Source organism: Arvicanthis niloticus, chromosome 8 (assembly GCF_011762505.2).
Source record: "Arvicanthis niloticus isolate mArvNil1 chromosome 8, mArvNil1.pat.X, whole genome shotgun sequence".
Classification (NCBI taxonomy): Eukaryota; Metazoa; Chordata; class Mammalia; order Rodentia; family Muridae; genus Arvicanthis; species Arvicanthis niloticus.
In genome coordinates, this window is record NC_047665.1 from 68,328,673 (window position 1) to 68,349,218 (window position 20,546).

At 41.4% G+C, this 20,546-nt stretch overlaps 1 protein-coding gene across 2 annotated transcripts in view; it reads right to left on the reverse strand.

Moving 5' to 3' along the window:
* The window catches only part of Nebl (nebulette), a 356,298-nt gene that overhangs the window by 164,386 nt on the left and 171,366 nt on the right, over positions 1-20,546 (reverse strand). The gene's annotated exons all lie outside the window — the stretch shown is intronic.

The window sequence follows — 20,546 nt, forward strand, 5'->3', positions numbered from 1 at the left end:
AGCTTCCCACACTGACCCATAATATGCTGTGTGCAGAAGTATATAGATGTCTTTGTGGAGGCACGATCCTATAATCCGAGCATTCAGAAGGGAAGGCAGGAGGACCAAGATTACCAGATCATCTGGTGTTGGGAAGAGACTCCCTGGCAAAGCCAAACCCTGGGTTCAATCCCAGCACTCAGTAAGTAAGAGCAATAGACTTCCTTTTAACGAAGCTAATATTACAGTGTCCCTGTGTGTTGGAACGTCTTACAAAGATATGTCTTACAAAGTCTGTAATGTTAATTCCTTTAATCATACAGTGACTGTTTGGAACATCAGCTAACCACTTTTTTTGTTAATGACTGGATGTTCACAGGAAAACACATACTTATAGTCCATACAATCCCCGTTTTACATTCAGAACTAAAATCCTCAAGTCAATAGTTAAGTTATCATAGCAGTTGATAAAAATATGGGTTTGTTGCAAACATGGATCCTGAATAGGGCTGAAAGTTCTCTTAGTGGGATATACAGTGGTCTTTCACTGAGTGACACCCATATTTATAAACTCAGTTCTGTCAAATATCGTTAACCTGAAAGCTACTGGAAAATTTTCTTTGACCAAATGAGCTTAAAAGAAAAAAAAATTAAAACCTTGATAAGAACAAATAGAAAAATTTAGGAAATTCATCAATTTCAGCTTAAGAATATCTCATTTTCTCTCCACGCTTTCCTTAATATCCTCCCTAAATTCCTAAAAGTCTTAAGACCTTTACTTTCACTATTGCCATAAATAAATGATCCAATAAATGGTTATATTTTTATTGCAGAGAAAACGCTGACTGGGCTTGGCCTTCTAACCCCACTCCCACAGCATCCATGAAGGCATCCGCACAAATCTGAGGACACACAGGCCCAAGGCACAGTCTCAGTCTGTCCAAGGGAAGCTGGTCAAATTAGCTGGTAGTGAGCACGGTGAGAGACAGGGTAGGAAAATAATAAAAGCATGAAAAGACCACAAGGTAATGGTCACAAAAAACATGGCGATCTTCCAGGAAGTCCCGTCTACCAGTCCCCTCCTTCTGTCCCTGAAGGCAGCTTTCGAAAAGGCACTTGTACTTCATTCTTTCTGCTGTTTGTTTTAAGGACTGATTTCCAGAGAAAGAAATAAAAGAGAAAATGTACTGAATACTGGAATTGTAAGTTTGGAACCCATTAGCACCCAGCAGTCCTCAAGGCGTTCACAAGACACCTACAAATAGTTTGGTTTGGGCCTGCCTACTCAAGTGACTTGTTTGGAAAGTGTGCAATCTTCTCTGTAAATGGTTCTCAGTGTTTTAGAAGCTATTTCTTCCTTTCTAATGGTGTGGTGCGCTCTCAACACCCACTCAAGCGCCGACCACCCAGCATTTGTTTACTATATCCAGAGAGCCAAGGAACCATTAGTCAGCTCAGTCTTTTCCACACTCACACCCACTTGCATCCTAACCAGCTACGGAGCACCTGCAGTGGCTCATGGGAGTGGCTCAACAAATGCTTCAGAAAGAGAGGAAAACCAAGGAGAAGTAAACCTAGAGAACAGAGTGCAGGCTGTCTCACAGACGGGAAATAAAAAATGGCTCTATATGGGCCAGCATCTGCCAGAGGGACATGAGGAGGAGTAAAAGCCAGTACCCTCAGCTGAACACACGCATCAGATTTTAAAAATAACTGCTACCACGGTGTGCTTATGAATTACCTTACTTGACACATTGAGTCTAGTATTTATTAAGACTCATATAAGCTGTCCTAACCACGGTAAAACAAGAAAAGGAAAAAGAAGAAAAAGAAGCCTTTTCTTCCCTTGTGCTCCGCGTTGGCTATAAAACTTTCATGTCAGACCTTTTGTCTTCTAAACTGTTTCTCAAAAACCGTGTTTCATGAGGATTCCACAGGTTAACAATGGCCTCCATGGAGTGGCATTCTCGGGACTTTCCCCCTTGAGAATTTACTTATTTAGCCATTCACTTAGGCAAGAGTTGTTCCAGGTGTGGGGAAAACACCTCAAAGAGGAATCAGCAATCCCCACCTAACTGAGTGTGTTACCATGCAGAGATGAAGCACACACAGTCTAAGTCAAATGAACAATATGGAGCAAAGAATCCCAAAGGAAGAGAGCAAGACAGCAACATGGGAGGTGTCAGAGACCCTGGACAGAAGCTGCCCTTTTAGCAAGTCCTGCAAGGGCTGGGAGCAAGCAGAGTTACACATCCACCTCTGAGCAGAGCCTTCCAGACAACAGGCTGCTTGGCAATTAAGAACAGAAGTGAGGAGAGTAGAGGAACAAGAGGGTGTGGGATGATGGTGCACACGTCAAGAAGATGCTGGCTCCTCTTTCTCTTGAGACAGGATACCCATGGAAGAACATCAGAGCTGCATCACAATAGACCTTCATTAAAACAACCTCTCTCTGGAGAGGGACAGGAGGGAAACAAGGGCACAGACAGGGCAGGCAGGGCAAGCAGTGTGGGGACCTTCTCAACCCTGGTCCTCCACCAGCAAGCAGTCCTGAGGCCTCAAGATGAGGCAGAGTTCTGGGTCCAGCCTCAGGACCTTGCCTTCCTGGAGAGCTATCAGGAAGCTGTGCAATCTTGTTAAATGGGATAGGAGGGCCAAGAAGAGAAGAAGACAAAGGCAAAATGGCAGCCTGGGGTCAGAAATAATTTGTGCCCACCCTGGTGGGAGGTGGGGGCAGAGAGCAGCTGGCTGGTCATGCAGTCTTACTTCTCAGTCTTATCCATTTAACACTAAATAGACACTTGGAAAAAATACACAATTTTTTCAGACAGTATCTTGCTATACAGCATAAGCTAGCCTGTTAGCTCATGATCCTCTGTCTTAGCCTCTTAATTACTAGAACTATAGGCATGTTCCAACACACATGCACACACATGCACACACACACACACACCACACACACACACTGCAATTCTAATGCCGAATGTAAAAAATTCACGCAACTGGCCATTTGAGTTTTTAGTACTTTTTGCAAAGTAACTTAAAACGTTATTTCAAATATAGAATTCTATTCAATATTGATATTCTATGTTTGCCCATACATTGGCATTCTGTGTTTATCTGTATAGATATATGGATATAGATGCATGGTCACATATGTGCATGTTTGTGTACACAGACTTAAAATATACAGGTACATACACTTTATACCTGGACACGAAATAAAAATCATGCACAGCATATTAAAGACTGATAAATGTAGATTCACACATTAGTGAAAGACATGATCGAGCTAGTGAGCCTCCATGTACACAAAGTTATGTCAGCCATTCTAAGTTCCTTTATCTTCATGTAAATGTTTGACTAACAACAGAAACTCAAGATATAAAAGAGGAGAAATAAATCAAGAGCATCTATAAAAGAGATTCCAAACATGAGCTAATGAGGGGAGCAGACGTTCAAGGGGACCCAGGGGCGTATCTCAACGGGCCAGGGCAGAAGGGCAAGCAGAAGGAGAAGGCAGTTTAGCCTTAAAGCAGCTTGTCAGAATACGCTTAATAGAAGCCCAAAGCCTATGGGCATATTTACTACTGATTCATGTTTCCCTGCTTGTGATCTCATTTCGGATACAATGAGATCAATAGCCAATCCCACCACCTTCCCAGACAGAATAAATACATCACATTCTGCTCAAGGGAAGATTGCAAGGGATGTAGCATCAAAAAACTGCATGCACAACTCTGAGTTTGATTAGCCAAGTGTCCTCAGCTAGGTACTGACTCTAAGATGCTGGTGGGTGTGGGCTGTGTGTTTCTTCTGCCTGATGCTGTGCATACATTAGAGGCTTAATAACCACTTCACGATTGATTATTATTTAGTCCTGGTCTTGTGTTTTTAAAGCCTAAAACACAAAACACTGGCTCACCTATAATGCTCTGTGGGAATTAAGCACTACAAAGGAAAATCAGATTAGAGTTGAAGTTAATTTTAACAAATACTGAGTCAAAGAATTGAGTTCAAAGATAAATTTGCTTTTTATAAATTAATCCTATAATTTGTAAATGTATGATTAATTAAATAAAATTAAAGTTATAATTACCTTTTCTAAACATAATCAAAATTCATTAGAAGTAATTTCCATGAATTCTCAGCTTCAAATTAACCTTTTATAGAATCATAGAGACACTTAGAAATGTTTACAGAATTCTTTCAGGTCTCCATACACTAACATCCAACTTTATCAGACTCAGGCATCTTATTTTTTCAAAAGGGAAGACTATATTTTATTACAAAACAAGTAATCTAAATATATGATCTAAATACATATAATATTTTAATTAATTTCTTTATCAGCTTTATAATGATCATATGCAGGACACTTGACTATGTGTGAGCACTTAATAGAGGAGAATTAGCCATGGACAAATTCATCTTGTGCTCAAGCTGCACCTCTTACTAGCTGTGTGACCTCAGGCAGGGTACTTAACCTCTCTGAGACTGCTTCCTCAGGTGCAAAAAACAAGAATGATTGAAATAAATACAGACAGCACCTTTGAGTGTAAGATAAATGAAATGGTGCATCCAGTGACTTCTGCTATGTTCCAGGCTCTGTACTGGTCACTTTACATACTGTGAGAGTGCAGACTAGACAGGCATGTCATCAGGTAATGTGTAAGAAGTGCGGAGCACCCATTCCCACAAGCAAATGTTTACTCTGTCCCAGAGATCAAACATCCAGGCAACATTTGGGGGTACCGAGCCACTGGCAGCTAACTCCCTCCATCCTCTTCAAAGTAGAAATAAATAAATGCAGGAAATAAAAAGTTAATGTTCTTGAAATATCGTCCCAGGTAAACACTGGCAGGTATGTGTTGGCCCATTTTATAGAAGAGGGAAGCTTGACATCATGAAGCTAACAAAGGGCAGAAATCCCACCATTCTGGCAACTTCAATGACATTAGTTCTCAATTTACTGGAGAATTTTTTAAAATGCTGAATCAGAAAATGTTAAACTGAACACAGACGAGGCATAACAACATTCTGTGCACAGGCAGACATCAGCTTGAGACCTGCTGAGCAGTTCTTGGGGGACAAGAACAAGACAGACAAGCTGCACAGCTTAAGATTCAACTCCTTCGTTACCCATAATAGATCTGGTAGTGTCACAAAATGACAAGGAGACTCACTCAGAGTCGAGTGTAACCCAGCCTACACTTCACCCCAAACATCGCTCTGCTGTGTCGCTGCTGAAAGGCAACGGTCATCCACGTGGCCAATTGGTGCTGAGCAGATGTTGGGTACCAATGCCCAAAGTATGGTATTGCTGAGACCAGTGCTTCAAAGCAAATGAACAAATGAACAAGCACGCTAACACTGATGAAGGAAATTGGTGCCTGAATATACACAATTCATATTTTCACCAGTAACTTAATAAATAGAATTTAATAATTTAGGCAACATTTGAGTTTTGGCTTCTAGACAAAAATTTTCTTAACTATTTAGACAGTCACTTCCACCTTAAACAGCTATATGACTATGACTTTGAATACCAGGAGCTTAACTCACACCCAGCGTACGCTATTAATAAATCATTGGAACTACAAGTTTATGATGTATGGCCAAATGAAGGACAGAATAAGAAACTGCAACAGGAGGCATTCTTAAGCATCTATCTATTCCGAGCTGTAAAGGCCTGGGAGATGAGTAGTTTCCAATTAGGAAATTGCTAATCGAGAAGTTACCAGCTTAAAACGCAAGCCATATTCCAACCGTGATGAAGAAACAGACCAGAGTAAGCAAGAAGCCAAGCAAAAGTACAAAAATAGAAATAACACAAGCTCTCATAAGAAAAAGTGTCTGCCCTTCGTCTCTGAGTGTCACAGCTGATGGAAGTGACAGTCCATTCCTCTCTTTTACTCCTAACAGATTGAAAATGTCATCAACATTGTTCCCAACAGCCCTCCTACACCTGTAGGCCTCATCAGGCAAACACGAACTGTTCATCAACAGGAAAGCATGCTTCTGTGTTTCCAAATGAGGGTTTTTTTTGGTTTTTTTTTTTTTTTAAAAAAAAAAAAAAACTAAGAATGCAAATGAAGACTAGCGCAAAGTAAAACTATTGGATAAGAATTAGACTTCTCATGTCCAGTGTACATTAGTGGTACTAGGAATCTGCCATGTTGGCAGTTTTAACCACACAGACGGAGCTCCGAAGTCATTTTAATGGAAAAAGATTTAAGACTAATTTCTTAAAAATCCAAGTTTGGTTACAGTATAAATGTAGAGAATCTGACGGATAATTTAAAAGTTCTATGTTAAACTAGAAATATCACACTCGTTCTGTCCTTCCATGGGAAGGAAACTATTAAGCGTACTTGAAATACTGAAGAATTACTGAAATACTGAAGAACTGTGGTGTCTTAGCTTGTTAGGTAATGGTAATGGCTTCATGTAGGTTGCTTTGTGTTGAGGTGCTAACATGAGGTCACCCTGCTGTGCTGTAGTGGCTGCCATTTAAGGGCTTGAAGGTAGTAGCCATTGTCCCAGGAGCCTGACAAGCTACCTTGCTTAATCTTTAACAAAAAGAAAAAAGAAAAATCACTCTATAAAAGTCTTATTTTATCATTTTTTTAATACATGAGAAATACATGAAAACTTATTTGGGATCCACTTAAAACCTATCTCCTATGCCTTCACTCCATCTATCCAAGGATTTTTTAGGAATCACCGTTTTCTTCATGGCCTACTTCCCTAACCATGGACCGACTCAAAGATCATCTTGTATGCTAAGCTAGTTCAAGTCACTAGGATTGGAATACCTGACGATTAAGACACACAGCAGAGAGGGAGTCTCTCATTCTTGTAGCTAAAAATAAATCTTTGGAAGTCTCTCTAGGTACGCTTGCCACTGCCAGAACACACCGGGCTAGATGCAGATCCATGTCCTGTCTTGATGGCCTCAGATCCTCTGCATTGCAGAAAGCCTAGAAAGCACATCGATGCTTAGACCTTGTGATTTGATTCGTGTCCTTCATGCTATTATTTTGTTTTCTTTTGTTTTGAGGTAATAAGGATTGAATTTTGCGTCACGTGCAACCCAGAATTCTAACATAGGAAATTGAGGTTTACTGGCTACCATCCAAAGCTGGTACTGCCAGCAAAGAAGAGCCACAGATCCCAGCTGAGACTTGCTAACCCATCCCCGTCATCTTTAAGATGTCAATTTAAAGATCTTGTAGACACTGGAGTGTCATTTAAAGAAAAATCACGTTTTAATGAAAATACACCAATATTTCTTTCCAAAGACTTTCAACGACTTCCAGTGACCTCCAGTATTATTTCTTTTAAAAGACTTGAAAATATTTTTAAAACACTACGAACAATATCTTAAGTGATTTTCCTATGTGTCATAGTCACTAGCCAGTGTTGACTCTTTAATGACTATCTGCTACCTAGATGCCCAGTAGGTATGTGTCAAATAAGTAACCAGCATGCCAGTCGCAAAACGAAACTGTGGAATGACTGCAGTCTTGCAAGTCTGTAAGTTCATTCAGCATTTCAACGGGGAACAAGTAGATAACAAATAACTAGAGCGAATTCCAAGGCTTCATAGTTAGTTTTGTGAGAAGAGCTACCACACCAGTTTGTAGATTGATGGCTAACTTTTCTCACCTGCCTTCCTGTGAAAGTTTGAGTTTCATGACTCAGATCAGATCAGTATTCTAGGGGTGCTTGGAGTCTTCTCCTGTCTTTTTCAGAGATGCAGGATTGTCGGTGATGGTGAGGGTTTAGGTGACTTCATGTCTATGCAAACCTTCCAAAAGGACTTAGATGCTTTATTTTCCCCTCTATCATAAACATCCCAAGAAGCAATGGCTTTTTGTTTTGGTTTGGGTTTCTTTGCCTTATAATGTAGAAACGAAGAACTAGATAGTACAGTTACGAAAAGAAAGAAGAAAAATGAGTCCCTTCAGAGTATTCTAAACGGGAAGGGGGCAGTGTGGGGTGGCGTGGTGGTTTTACTTCACTGAATGATCCTGACTTTGGAATGCGACGGCAGTGCCTGAGCTCCTGCGTGCTCACCACCTCAGACATTTCCACATAAGTGAGGATGCAGCTATTTGAGAAACAGGACTATGTTGGCATTGCCAACAAGCCAGGTGGTCCCACTGTTTGGAAACCATCTGGTCGGAGTTTTCTCCTTGTCAGCACCATCGACACATCAGCAGCACAAGCTATTATGAAAATTGTGTGTGTTTCAGTCCTTTAAATAAACTCAAACAAAACTACCCAGAATGTAAATTTCCTATTTCTTTGAATTATGCTTTCAGGCTAGAGTGGAACCCTATCAAGACAGATGAGTTATACTTGAAAACCTACCTTTGTCATGTAACGTCACAAAACCACGTTGCATAATGCCAGAGGTGCTTTCAAAGCAGCTCCCACAGCACCTGGGGGCTATGCCAACCGCCAGTGGTGTCACTGCCATCTAACCCACCACTTGCAGAACGGGGAATTTTCTCCTGATATAGCTGCCAAAAAAATCAATATATCTGGTGTGCTCTGTACTAGGGTTTACATATTGAGAATACTCAGAGGTGGTACTTAATCAAGTAAGGGCAAAGTGGCCCTAGGAACATTGGATCTACTAAATCAAAAGGTCTACAGCTCCTTGTCCTATGGACGTGACAAAGGAGTAATTAGTCACTACCTGGAAGTCCCTGCCCTGACTACAAGCCTGTGCTACAGAGCATCTGGCTTGTTGCTATCCCTAAAATAAAGGAGGCTGGCTTACAAAAAATGCAGGCTCTCCATGGCACACGTGTGCGAACAGACACTGGCATTAATAAACCCCATAACCTAAGACCTTAATCTCAGCTTCAGCCAAAGATAAAGTTCTCAGGCCCAGATGTTTTTATCAGAATACTCAAAGTCAGATCTCCCTAAATGCCAGCATCTCCCCTCCAAGGCAGGACTCCATTTCAGTGCCCTTTAGATAGAAGCCAGAAGTCACCATGTCACATCCACTTAAGAAGGGACAAATTAAAGAGGTTAAAGTAGTGACCTAAAGTTAAAAGAGAAAGTGAGGCCATAAGAGATGCTCCCTTCTCCCAGTAGGTCATCCTCATCCCCTTTCTTGGCACCACTGTCTGACTTGTCAAAACTGCTTTTCTTCATCTGCACCCAATGACATCTAAATCATCTGACAGGCACATAACCTTATCAAATTTCTAGTTATAGTGCAAATAGAGGTAACAAACCATATCCACGGAAATGGATAACAGCCGCACAAAGAGCAGGGGCTGTGGCACAGAGGACAGCCACGCCAGGCCTGCTGGCCTGAGAGCCCCAGCAAAAGGAGGAGGTCTGGGCAAGATGAAAGTCTCATTCCGGCAAATCCAATCGCTGCTCCAATTCTCCTGCCTGAGATCAAATCAACCAAAAGGTTCAGCATCACGGCTGAAAAACGTTGTGAAATCAATGGTGTTGATCCGCCCCAACTAGCACTTCAGCTTAAAAGGCAAATGTAAGTAAAGCATCAGAATGATACCTTTGAAAGCCCTGGGCCCACAACAGAGCACAGTCACACGTAGAGTGATGTTATGAAAGACCATTTCCTGGTACACTATTGGTATTCAAGGGTCAACACAGCTCAAATAGCTCCCTGCCTAGTATTTGTGAAGGACAAATGGTGGGAAAATACTGTTTTCCAACAGGAATATTGAGGTAATGGGCCACACATAAAAAATTACCTTATGATCAAAACTCACTACATACAAAAATGAAAATGTCATAATAATGATTATGATATGATAATTTTAATATATAATTAATGTATCCTAACAGAAACACTTTTCACAATGAGTCATCTTAAAAGCATAGGATGGGACATTAAGTAATCTTGCATGTGGTTGTATATGTACAGGTGGAGGTTAAAGGTTAACCACCATTGTTGGTCCTCAGGGCCCATCTATATTGGTTTGGGAACATAGTCTCTCAGAGTACATGGCCTAGAGCTCACAGACTAGCCTATGTTAGCTGCCTCTCAAGCCCACATGGCCACGCCCACCTACCTGTTCTAATGGGTTCCTCACACGAGCATAGCAAGCACTTTACCAGCTATGCTTTCTCCCCATCCCCACAAACCTGTTTTTAAAAAATTCTATTGTTTGTCCTTTAGTTTAAATGCTCTGGCTCACAAAATTTTTGGAAATATATATATATATATATATATATATATATATATATATATATTTAAAGGAATGAAATATTTTTTTAATGTAATGAGCTGGGCCAGCATCTAATTAAAGTGCAAACTCAAAATTAGATTTAACTTCACCCAAGTATAAGCATTTCACTCTCCTACTTGAGACCTTTTAATTCCAGTTCCAGAAAAGGCACAGCCTGGCTGAAATATTCAAATCAGAACTCCAGATCCTTTTCATTTTCTTAGTGAAGACAAATCAGTAACAGCCAAAAGCACGCAGCTTTTTAGGTGAGGGTGCTGGATCTGTGTGCCTGCTCCACTTGCCATGTTTCTTGGTAAAATTGACAAGGAGATGCAATAAGGTACTTAATCTCAAAAGTGTGAGAAACATGCGTGTTATGGTTGAGTTTGAAAATGCCCCCAGAGACGCTTGTGTTTAAAAGCTTGATGGTCAGCTAATGGTATTATTTTAGGAGTTTATAGGCCCTTTGGGACATGGTGACCCTGTTCATTGAAGGTGTGTTATCCCTGAGTCTTCCTCTTATACAGTTGTTCTTCTGGGCCAGGCACATAAAGACCCATTACCATGTGATGGTACTGCCATGGATGGAGCCACTCTGCCATCATGCCTTTCTTACCACTATTAACAGAAATAACCCTGAAACCGGAACCCAAATAGACCTTTCCTCTTTAAATTGCTTCTGCAGGGCATTTTGTCAGTGAGGCAAAGTGTGGAGTTAATACTTCAGTGATCTAAGAAAGTAGAGCGGGAAGTGAGAACAGAGCAGTTCCCAGGGGTGATATGGGTACCACTTTTCTGCAGGAAATTCAGCCACTTAATATTAAAACGGGGTTTTAGTAAGGGAACTTTGAATAAACAGCTTTTCAGACAAAACTCTGAGACTTCAATGGACTGGTTTGAACTTAATTCTTATCTTAGAAAAATATCAGATTGTCAAATGTTAGAAGAAAATTAAGATAAGCTCAGTTTGTGAGTCAGAGTATTAATGCTTATACAGTACTTATAAAAAAAAATTCTGTGTTACTCTGTAAGTGACAGCTCAGATCTCCTGTGTCCTGAGAGACATTGACTAGAAAAGATGCAAAGTTAAACACAGACCTACAAAACCAAGATATCCTGCTAGAGAGATGTCTTTCCCAAGTGGCATCAAAAGCCATTAAAAGCTTACAGGCTTAAAGAAAGGCGGGAAGGAGGGAAGGAAGGAAGGAGGGAAGGAAGGAAGGAGGGAAGGAAGGAAGGAAGGAAGAAAGGAAGGGAGGGAGGGAGAGAGGGGAAAGGGAAAAAAGAAAGAAAGAGAAGAAAGGAAGAGAGAAAGAGAAGGAAAGAAGGAAGGAAGACAAAATCCTTTTGTTACTGGTTTCAGAAAATAAATAAATAAAAAAAATCCAGTCAGAGTTACTTCCTCCCTAAAACTGTAGCTGTGCCCAACAAATATAAACCCTCTGCTTTTTAAGGTGGTGGGCAGCCATTGCCTCCTGTTTGTGTTGAAAATGCTGCTCTTTGAAGCTAGCTAGGGCTCTACATGCATCTCAGTGACACAATATCCAGTCAGGGACAGGTGATCCCAGAGACACTGTCTCCCAGGAGCCTCGCTTCCTCATGTCTGGCAACTAGAAAGATGCTGGCTAAAGGTGTAGCAGCCACCTTACTAACACAAGGCAAACCAGACTGAAAAGAACAGACAAAATTGAAGATGGGACAAATCTGAGCCCTTATGACATCCTCCGAACCCCTTTTGGCAGCCTTTCCTAAACATCAACTTCACTCCTGGACTCAGGTATCCATGACAACAGCTCTACTGCTGGCTGAGCTTGAGATCTCAGACACTAACAACAAAAAGTCCTAACTGACTCCCAACATGCCATCTGCATCTATGTGGATTTGAGAACTTCTAGATGGCTTCCTTCTCAGTATCATTCCTTCCACTTTCCCTTTTAGCAGGCGGCTCCTGAGTTTTCTGTAAAACAGTTTAACCCGAGCAAGAATTGAGTTTTCTAGAATTTTCTGAGGTGTCTCTAGTTAAGCTGCTGGTGTAAGTATATTCATCAAAGTACAATAAGTAAAAATACAGGCAGATGTTATTTAAGGTGGTTTCCAGATATGGGGTCTTCTAGCAAGAAAACTAAAAGCAAGATGACTATGAATCAGCTGCATCTACTCATGATCCCCTATTTTTGTTAAAGAAATTTTCTTAATTACGCAAAACTCCTAAACATGGGGACAGACAGGCAATTTAAATACATTGTCAACACATAGCACATCGGCAAAGGTAATGGAGAATTCTTACTATTGGGCTTGCAGTGTGTTTGAGTGGTAGTGTTGATGTAACATGTTTGGGGTCCTATGTTTAATTCCAAACACAGAAGCTGAATGGGAACAAGAGGGGAGGGGAGGGGGGGAGGGAAGGAGAGGGGGAAGGGGAAGAAAGGGGAGCAGACAGAGAAGAAAGAAGTTCTTCTTATGCTATTCCTCAAAAGCAGCAATGCTTGTTATCTTTTGGGGTATCATGTTCTAGGCTACTTGGTGTTTTGTTTTTCGACTATAATTTTCTTTTAAAATTCCCATTAAAAATCCAGGTATAGGCACTGGAGAGACAGCACAGTCTCTTCCAAAAGATCCGGCTTCAATTCCTAGCACCCACATGGTAGCTCACAACTGTCTATAACTCTAGTTCCAGTTCCAGGGGATCTGACAACCACACATACATGTGCGCACGTGCACGCACACACACACACACACACACAGAGAGAGAGAGAGAGAGAGAGAGAGAGAGAGAGAGAGAGAGAGAGAGAGAACAAACCCATTTCAAACAAGTAAATTCTGATAGCAAAGTGACCATGCCCAAGTTTTATAGTGGTTTGAACTTAAAGTGGATCACCATGCAACCTTAGGTGTTCACTATAATATTCAACTGGAATCCAGTTTCAATAAAGATTGGGCTGAGCTGAGAAACTGGTGTGGTGGGCAGTGCCCCCCCCCCCCCGAGAATATAGACAGTCAGAGAGCAGCTGGTGAAAGTAGCTCAGTTCCAAACTCTTTACTTGCAAGGTGATAACATCACATGAGACATTCCCTGGAAATCTCAGAGAATGTAAGACCCAGTCATCAGCTCCATAAATTATCCAGAGAATTTGAGAGGCCAGATTGTGAGAACAACTGAATCCCTTCACTATGACAGAGTATGCACTCAACCTACCTGTTGCTTAACTTGGATTCATTTAATTGTTTTCAAAAATTGCTGGAGCAGTAAAAGGGAGCCTTCTGATGACCCTCAGGCAAGTAGTAACAGTCTGGAAACTCTGCCCTTCTTCATATTCTAGGTCTCCACATAAACTTACCAGCTGCCATAAAATTGCAGAGCTGTAGCCAAAATATCTGTTCCTATATATTTTCAAGTACCAAGCAATAACCAGTACAATCTAATTGTAAAAGGCCAGGGAAATTTTAAAGTAATTGGCCTCAATCTGGGGACAGATCCCAAAATTTGACCTCATTAGAATATGGCTAGGCCAGCAGCTGCCCCACCACAAACTGAGATAAAGCTACTCATTTCAGGTGTTTCAGACTCCTGAAAAATGTTATGTGGGATACACACAACGCAAGGGACAGAATATCACTAAATGTATTGGATGCAGAAAAACACTTGTGGTCAACTGTAAGTTATACCTTAGTTAATCAATTAAAATAATCATTTGAAATGCCTTAGGGAACTGGTACTTAAAATTCTTCTACAGCAATTACTTTCTTAAAGAGAAAGTAATTGACCCTAACTTATCTATTTAGTAAATCCATGTAGTTTATCAAAAGGTAAAAAATATTAAACAGCCTACTCTCTAATTTACTTTTAATCAAAACCTATAAAAGGAGAAAGAGTGCTTTCTATTAATGATATTTTTCTAGGCAAACATCCAAGCCAACAGAAAATTTAGTTTTGTGTAAAAAGAGTTCTTCAAACATCTAAAACTTACAATTATATTAAAAGCAAGTACACAACGAACATTGAGTTTTAAAAACCTAATATCAAACGTGTGCACGCTACATTGATTTCTGACCTCTTTTTAAAATCAAACTTCTGTGATATTGTTTCAACTTAATAACAAAGCCATTTTTTCTAAGTTATTTGAAGGGTGTAGCTGTCAATTTATGTGGTTTTTTTTTTTGTGGGAAACAAGATAAAAAAAATGAACAAAAACTATTATTTCTGGAATGAAAGCAAGCTGCTTTAAAAAAGGAAAGGGGAAAACAAACTTTCCCAAGAATTTAAACAATGAATTTCTGCACACAAAACTCTGAATTTGACTTTTAAGCTAGGAAAAAACTGAAATTATACACACACACACACACACACGACTATTAGAGACAGACAGACAGACAGACAGACAGACAGACAGAGGGAGCAAAGAGCAAACAGGCATGCCCCAGAGCACATGTGGAGGTCAGAGGACAGCCTCTGATGCTGTTGTTGAATATTGCACACACACACCTGTCTAACTGAGCTTCCACCAAGGAGTCCCCTGTCCCTACCTCCTACCTCACAGATGGAAGGCCGAGATCTGGCTTTGTTCCACTATGCCTGACTTCATGTAAGCTCTGAGAATCCATGAGGGTGTACTATAAAGCTGGGTCATCGTTTCATTCTGGGGTTGCTTACGTTGTGCTGCGCTATGACACACATCTGGAGCTAATAAACTTATGAAAAGGTTTGTTCAGTTCACAATGTGAAGGTCCACAAGTACGGGACTGCATTTGTTTGGCTCTGTGAGGGCCTGATGGCTACAGCAAAGCCTGATGATGATTCACGTGGTGGCCAGACATGCAGGAAGTAGGGAGAAGTGCTTCTGGGAAACTTAGTCAAGGAAGGTGCCTTCAGCCCCGTTCTTGTGGAAATTAACCTACCCCTTCAGCCAGCTCTAATCCCCTCCCATCCCAATGCCCCTTTACCTAGACTTCCTGCCACTTTCTCAATGTTCCACTACCTCAGTAGCACTACACGGAGGACCTGTTTGTAGCAAACAAACCACTGTTGAACACACAGAAAGCATAGCCAGCCTAGACCCAATGTATGTATAAAAGAATCCCCAAAACACCTCTCCCTCGACACTCGCTCTCGGCAATGTGGCTTGATCACGCAGTGCCACGATAGGTCTTTGTTTTATGTACTTTCCCAAAACACCAACACTTCTAGAATCCCTTTCCTCTTAAGTGAATCCTAGCCATTCCATTTCTGTGGACAGATGCCAGGTAATCAAGGAAGGAAGGCTCCCAACCCTACCAAGAAATACTTTGTCCAAACTAAAGTCTAGGGGACTCTAATCAGATTATCCCTACCATAAAATCTTGATCTAAGCCGATAATTAAACAGCAGACTAACCAGTAATGTTTTCTCTGTGAATCCAACCTCATCAGCTTGGTTAGTTAGAAATGTTAGGTGATTGGGACATGCCTCTGAATTCAAGCACAAACAATGTACACATACACACAGAGATGGTGATGAGGAAGAAAGAAGGGAGGGAGGGAGGGAGGGAGGGAGGGAAGGAGGGAGGGAGGGAGGGAGGGAGGGAGGGAGGGAGGGAGGGAGGGAAGGAAGGACAAAAGGAGGGAGGGAGGGAGGAAGGGACAGAGGAAGGGAGAAAGGGAAAGAGGGAGGGAGGGAGGGAGGGAAGGACAGAGGAAGGAAGAAAGGAAGGGAGGGAGGGAGGGAGGGAGGGAGGGAGGGAGGGAGGGAGGGAGGGAGGGAGAGAGGGAGAAGAGGGAGGGAGGGATGGAGGAAGGGAGGGAGGGAGAGATGGAGAAGAGGGAGAGAGGGATGGAGGGAGAGAGGAAGAAGAGGGAGGGAGGGAGGGAAGGACAAAGGGAGGGAGGGAGGGAGGGAGGGAGGGAGGGAGGGAGGGAGGGAGGGAGGAAGGGACAGAGGAAGGGAGAAAGGGAAAGAGGGATGGAGGGAGGGAGGGAGGGAGGGAAGGACAGAGGAAGGGAGAAAGGAAGGGAGGGATGGAGGGAGGGAGGGAGGGAGGGAGGGAGGGAGAGAGGGAGAAGAGGGAGGGAGGGAGGGAGGAAGGGAGGGAGGGAGAGATGGAGAAGAGGGAGAGAGGGATGGAGGAAGAGAGGAAGAAGAGGGAGGGAGGGAGGGCAAGAGAGAGAAAAGGGAGGGAGGGAGGGAGAAGAGGGAGGGAGAAGAGGGAGGGAGGGAGAAGAAGGAAGGAGGAAGGGAGGAAGAAGGGAGGAAGAAGGGAATTTTTTAGATTTTGTTGTTCTGGTTGATACACAAAAAGCAAACAAACAAACAAAAACCTTCACTTCTCAAACTTACAACCTACATGTACTCATCAGTGCTAAAAATACAACATGCAGGATAAGATACAGTACTAGTCACTTAAAGTCTTATAAACTATAATGAAAATAATTTTTAAAAGAGAAAGCATATATCCCTCATATAAAAGGACCAGGGAGCAAATCTAGAGGCTCATGCCTTGAGCTTCTTAGACAACAGGGCTCCTCATGGCCTCAGAGTCTTATTTCCTTTATTGCTATGTCTTAGTTGGGTAATAAGTAGACAAGTTAGTGCACATACCTTCAGGTTGAGGGTGTGTTTTATACTCTGGATTTGGATCTTGGGGCATTATGAACATGAAGCGTTGACAGCGGTGAGGGTTATCTCACAAAGACAGCAGTACATGGCACTTCACTGTCCTCTTCCAAAGTTCTGATTCAGAGGTAGTTCTGTGTCTATGTGCGCTGTTCCCAAGTGAGCTCAATATGACCATCTAGTAGCTTACTACAGATGTGATCCGCGCAAAGCAATCCAACCATTTGAAGATTGGCTCAGCTGTTGTCAAGGAAAAGGGTAACCCACTGAGGAACAAATAGCAATTTTAAAATAATACTAATAGTAGTGAAAATGTCACATCCCATTGACCTCAACAAATAATTAGACTAAAAGTAATCCAAGGGGATGGGTATTCTCCTATCGGTCTCAGAGGACACTGGGGCTAGATCTTAACTGAAGCATTTTGATACCATTACAAGAAGCCACATGGTTATATCAAGATATTTTGGCTTTGCGATAGCTCTGAATGAGGGGTAAAAGGACTGGACCACGTGTTATCTAAAACTACCTTTGAAAAATAAGTTCTGGCCCGGGGATGTAGCTCATTGGTAAACTGCTTACCTAGCAAAGAGGCCCCAGGTTTCAGTTCCCTGTGCTACAAAATAATAAATGATTGGATATGAATGAATAAAAATAAATTCTGTGTTTCTCCAGCTATCACAACATGTCAAAACACAGATGTGCATGCCGGTGATTTACACATAGTTCTTGAGACGAAATAATATCAATTAAATCACAACAAATAAGTCAGCTTCTTCATTTTATATGTTTAGATACATGACTTAAATCTTGTTTCTCTTGAGTATTAGTTTCACAGTATAATCTAACCAAAACTTCCTTGAACTTTTGAAATGAATGGGACTGGCAATGTGAATGTGGGCTGTTTCCCAATACTGAAATACAGACACGGAGCAAAGCCTAGCACCTGCTTCATATTTACCAGAACTTCTTGTCTCATTCGATTACAAGAATTGTTAACAACTGGTCCCCCTTTAAACGGCTATTATTGACTTACTGTCTTTGGAATCTCTTTTATCAAACCCAATGTAGCACTGCCTATTAGCATTTAAAAATCCTTTCCCCAGACAGGCATGTAATCCCCAGCACTTGGCAGGCTGAGGCAGAAGGATTATAATATTGAGGGCAGACTAGGCTACTTAAAGAGTTGAGGTTAGCCTGGTTTACATAGCTAGTTTGGAATACATACTGACACCTTGTTTCAAAAGAAACCAAAAATCTATTTCTGGTCATGGATTTCTTAGGCACTGGTTAGACTAAATGCTTGTTAAACAGCTAAAAATTGATCCACATTTTCTAAGATATTATACCATGTTGCTGCTCTGGATCACTTGTCTACCAGGTCATTTTTGCTATAGCTATAAGCAAGATAGTTACTCTCTTGTGTAGGCATTCAAAGTTTACTAAGCCATCCCTACAAGACATAGTTTGCCCAAATTGTGTCTCTTTTTTAAAGATATGGTTTCTCTTGATGACTTTTCAAGGATAGCAAGTTGAGTCAATACCACTATCCTTGAGCTGCTTCTAGGCTCTTTTCTGTCCTCTCAACTTTTGTGGCTACCAGTTGCTGTATCCCACTCCCACCAGACCCTGCCTGTATTCAACATACCTGTTATAGTTCTCTATAGAATTCCAGCACACCCATAACCCTCTACTGCACTTTCTCAGTGTCTTAGTGATCTCACTATCACTGATGTAATACAGTCCATACCCAGCCCCTTGATATTTATTGGCCAAGACCTTTCAAATGATCTACCCTCCATTCACCACCTCTGTTACTGCTGTCTATGATTCTCAGTGTCTTTACACACACCCACGTGCAGTAGTCCATCTTTACACCTAGTTTCCTTATCTGTGATTTCAGAATTACCTTCACTCAACAATGGCTACAAATATATCAAATACAAAGTTCCAGTAAGAAGCAATTCTTAAGTTTTGAATTGTGAACCACTCATAGCATGAAGAAACCTCATGGCATTTTACTCCATCTCTTCTGAGTTCTAAACCATCCTTCCATCCTTTCACCCAGAATATCCAGCTTGTGCACATTGCCCATCCAACTGGTGTAATGTCATAGTATCTGCCGTGGTACTACAGTGCTTGTCCTCAAAGTAACCTTTAATTTGCTCAATAATGGCCTCAGATTGTAAGAGAGCAATATAAGTAATTTTATTATACTATATCAATGGTATTCTATTAGTAGTTATTATTAATGTATTGCCTACATAATTTATACTGTCACCAATATGTTTATGTAAAAATAATAAAACAACACACAGTATGCATAGGCGTCAGTACCATCTGAGATTTCCAAGATCTATTGGCAGTCCTGAGGATGGCTGCATAATTTACATTCTATAGTCCATCATTATGACCATTCAAATACCTTTCAATTACTACTGTCCCCTTTCCTTTCCTTCTCTTCTATTCTCCTAGCAAAACCCCCACCCACATAAGACCTCACCCTTTATTTTCTCTGCATTACATTCTAAATGTCCAATATGGTGAAGAAAAACACAGAGCCAGGCTGTCTGATCTTGTTCTAATTTATGACCTTTTCAACTGCACTCTCAGCCTTTTCTGGCAGCCTCCCTCTTTGTCCCAAATTTATTACTCTCTCAGTTCACAGTAAAACCATTTCCACACTATTCTTCCTTCCCAGCATCCTGCTCATGCAACCTCACTCATTCTCAATAGATAACTGTAACTTTTAATTCCCTGCGAAAATAGGGATTACTCCAAAAAACAATTTGTCATTTTCCCACCAGAAGAATTGACTGGCCCTTGGCTTTTTTTCCAGCCCACCCTGATGAACTGTCCTGAATCCTTACTGAGGTCAACTCTTTCACTGTGCACTGGGTCCTGCCCCTCCTCACCCCTACTGCCCTGTCAAGAGCTCTGCTGTAAAATTAACTCCTCCCTGCTCCATCTCCATCTCTCTACCGGCACATCTCATTTGCATATCAGCATCTGTCACTTAGAACCCTATCTCTGGTGTTCTTTACAGCAAGCACCTCCTATAGTTACCTACTTACATATTTGATGGCTGATAATAATGATCACATTCCAAGCCAATATTTGTCCCTCTGAGGCCACTCTTAGAAAAACATCACTGAACCAGCCTGCTAAATCCAGTGCCCAAGTCTCACTCATCAGCATCTCAGAAGCCTTTTAATACCCAGCTTCACCCACCTGCATCATTTCCTTCCTGTACCTGCATCCCAGAGCCTAGGAGTTCCTGACACACATTAGGATCTCAGGAAAGAACCGCAGAACGAATAAACGAATTAGTTTGATTTAAATCTAGACTGCTCCGGTGTTTTACACTAAATAATCTCAGTATGAAATTGCAGTAAATGTCAAGGACATGATTGCTTTCAGAATGTTAGCTGCCAGGATCTAGGCTATCAGTTATCTAAATAAATGGCCAATTTTCTAAAGTGATACATTTCATACAAATGAACAGAAGATTTTTCAGTCATGGGAAGTGTATGCATTAGAAGTACTTGTCCCTTGAGGCAGCCAAAAATTTGTAAAAAGCATTATTTTCCCCAAGTAACCTAGTTTGAAAATATATTTCACTGCTATATAGTTACCTCTCTGTTACTATGATAAGACACCATGACCAAGAGTAACTTATGATATATATAGTTCTCCTGGGATAAGAATCCATCGTCACAAGTGGTAGGCATGGCAGTGACAATGGGAGGCTA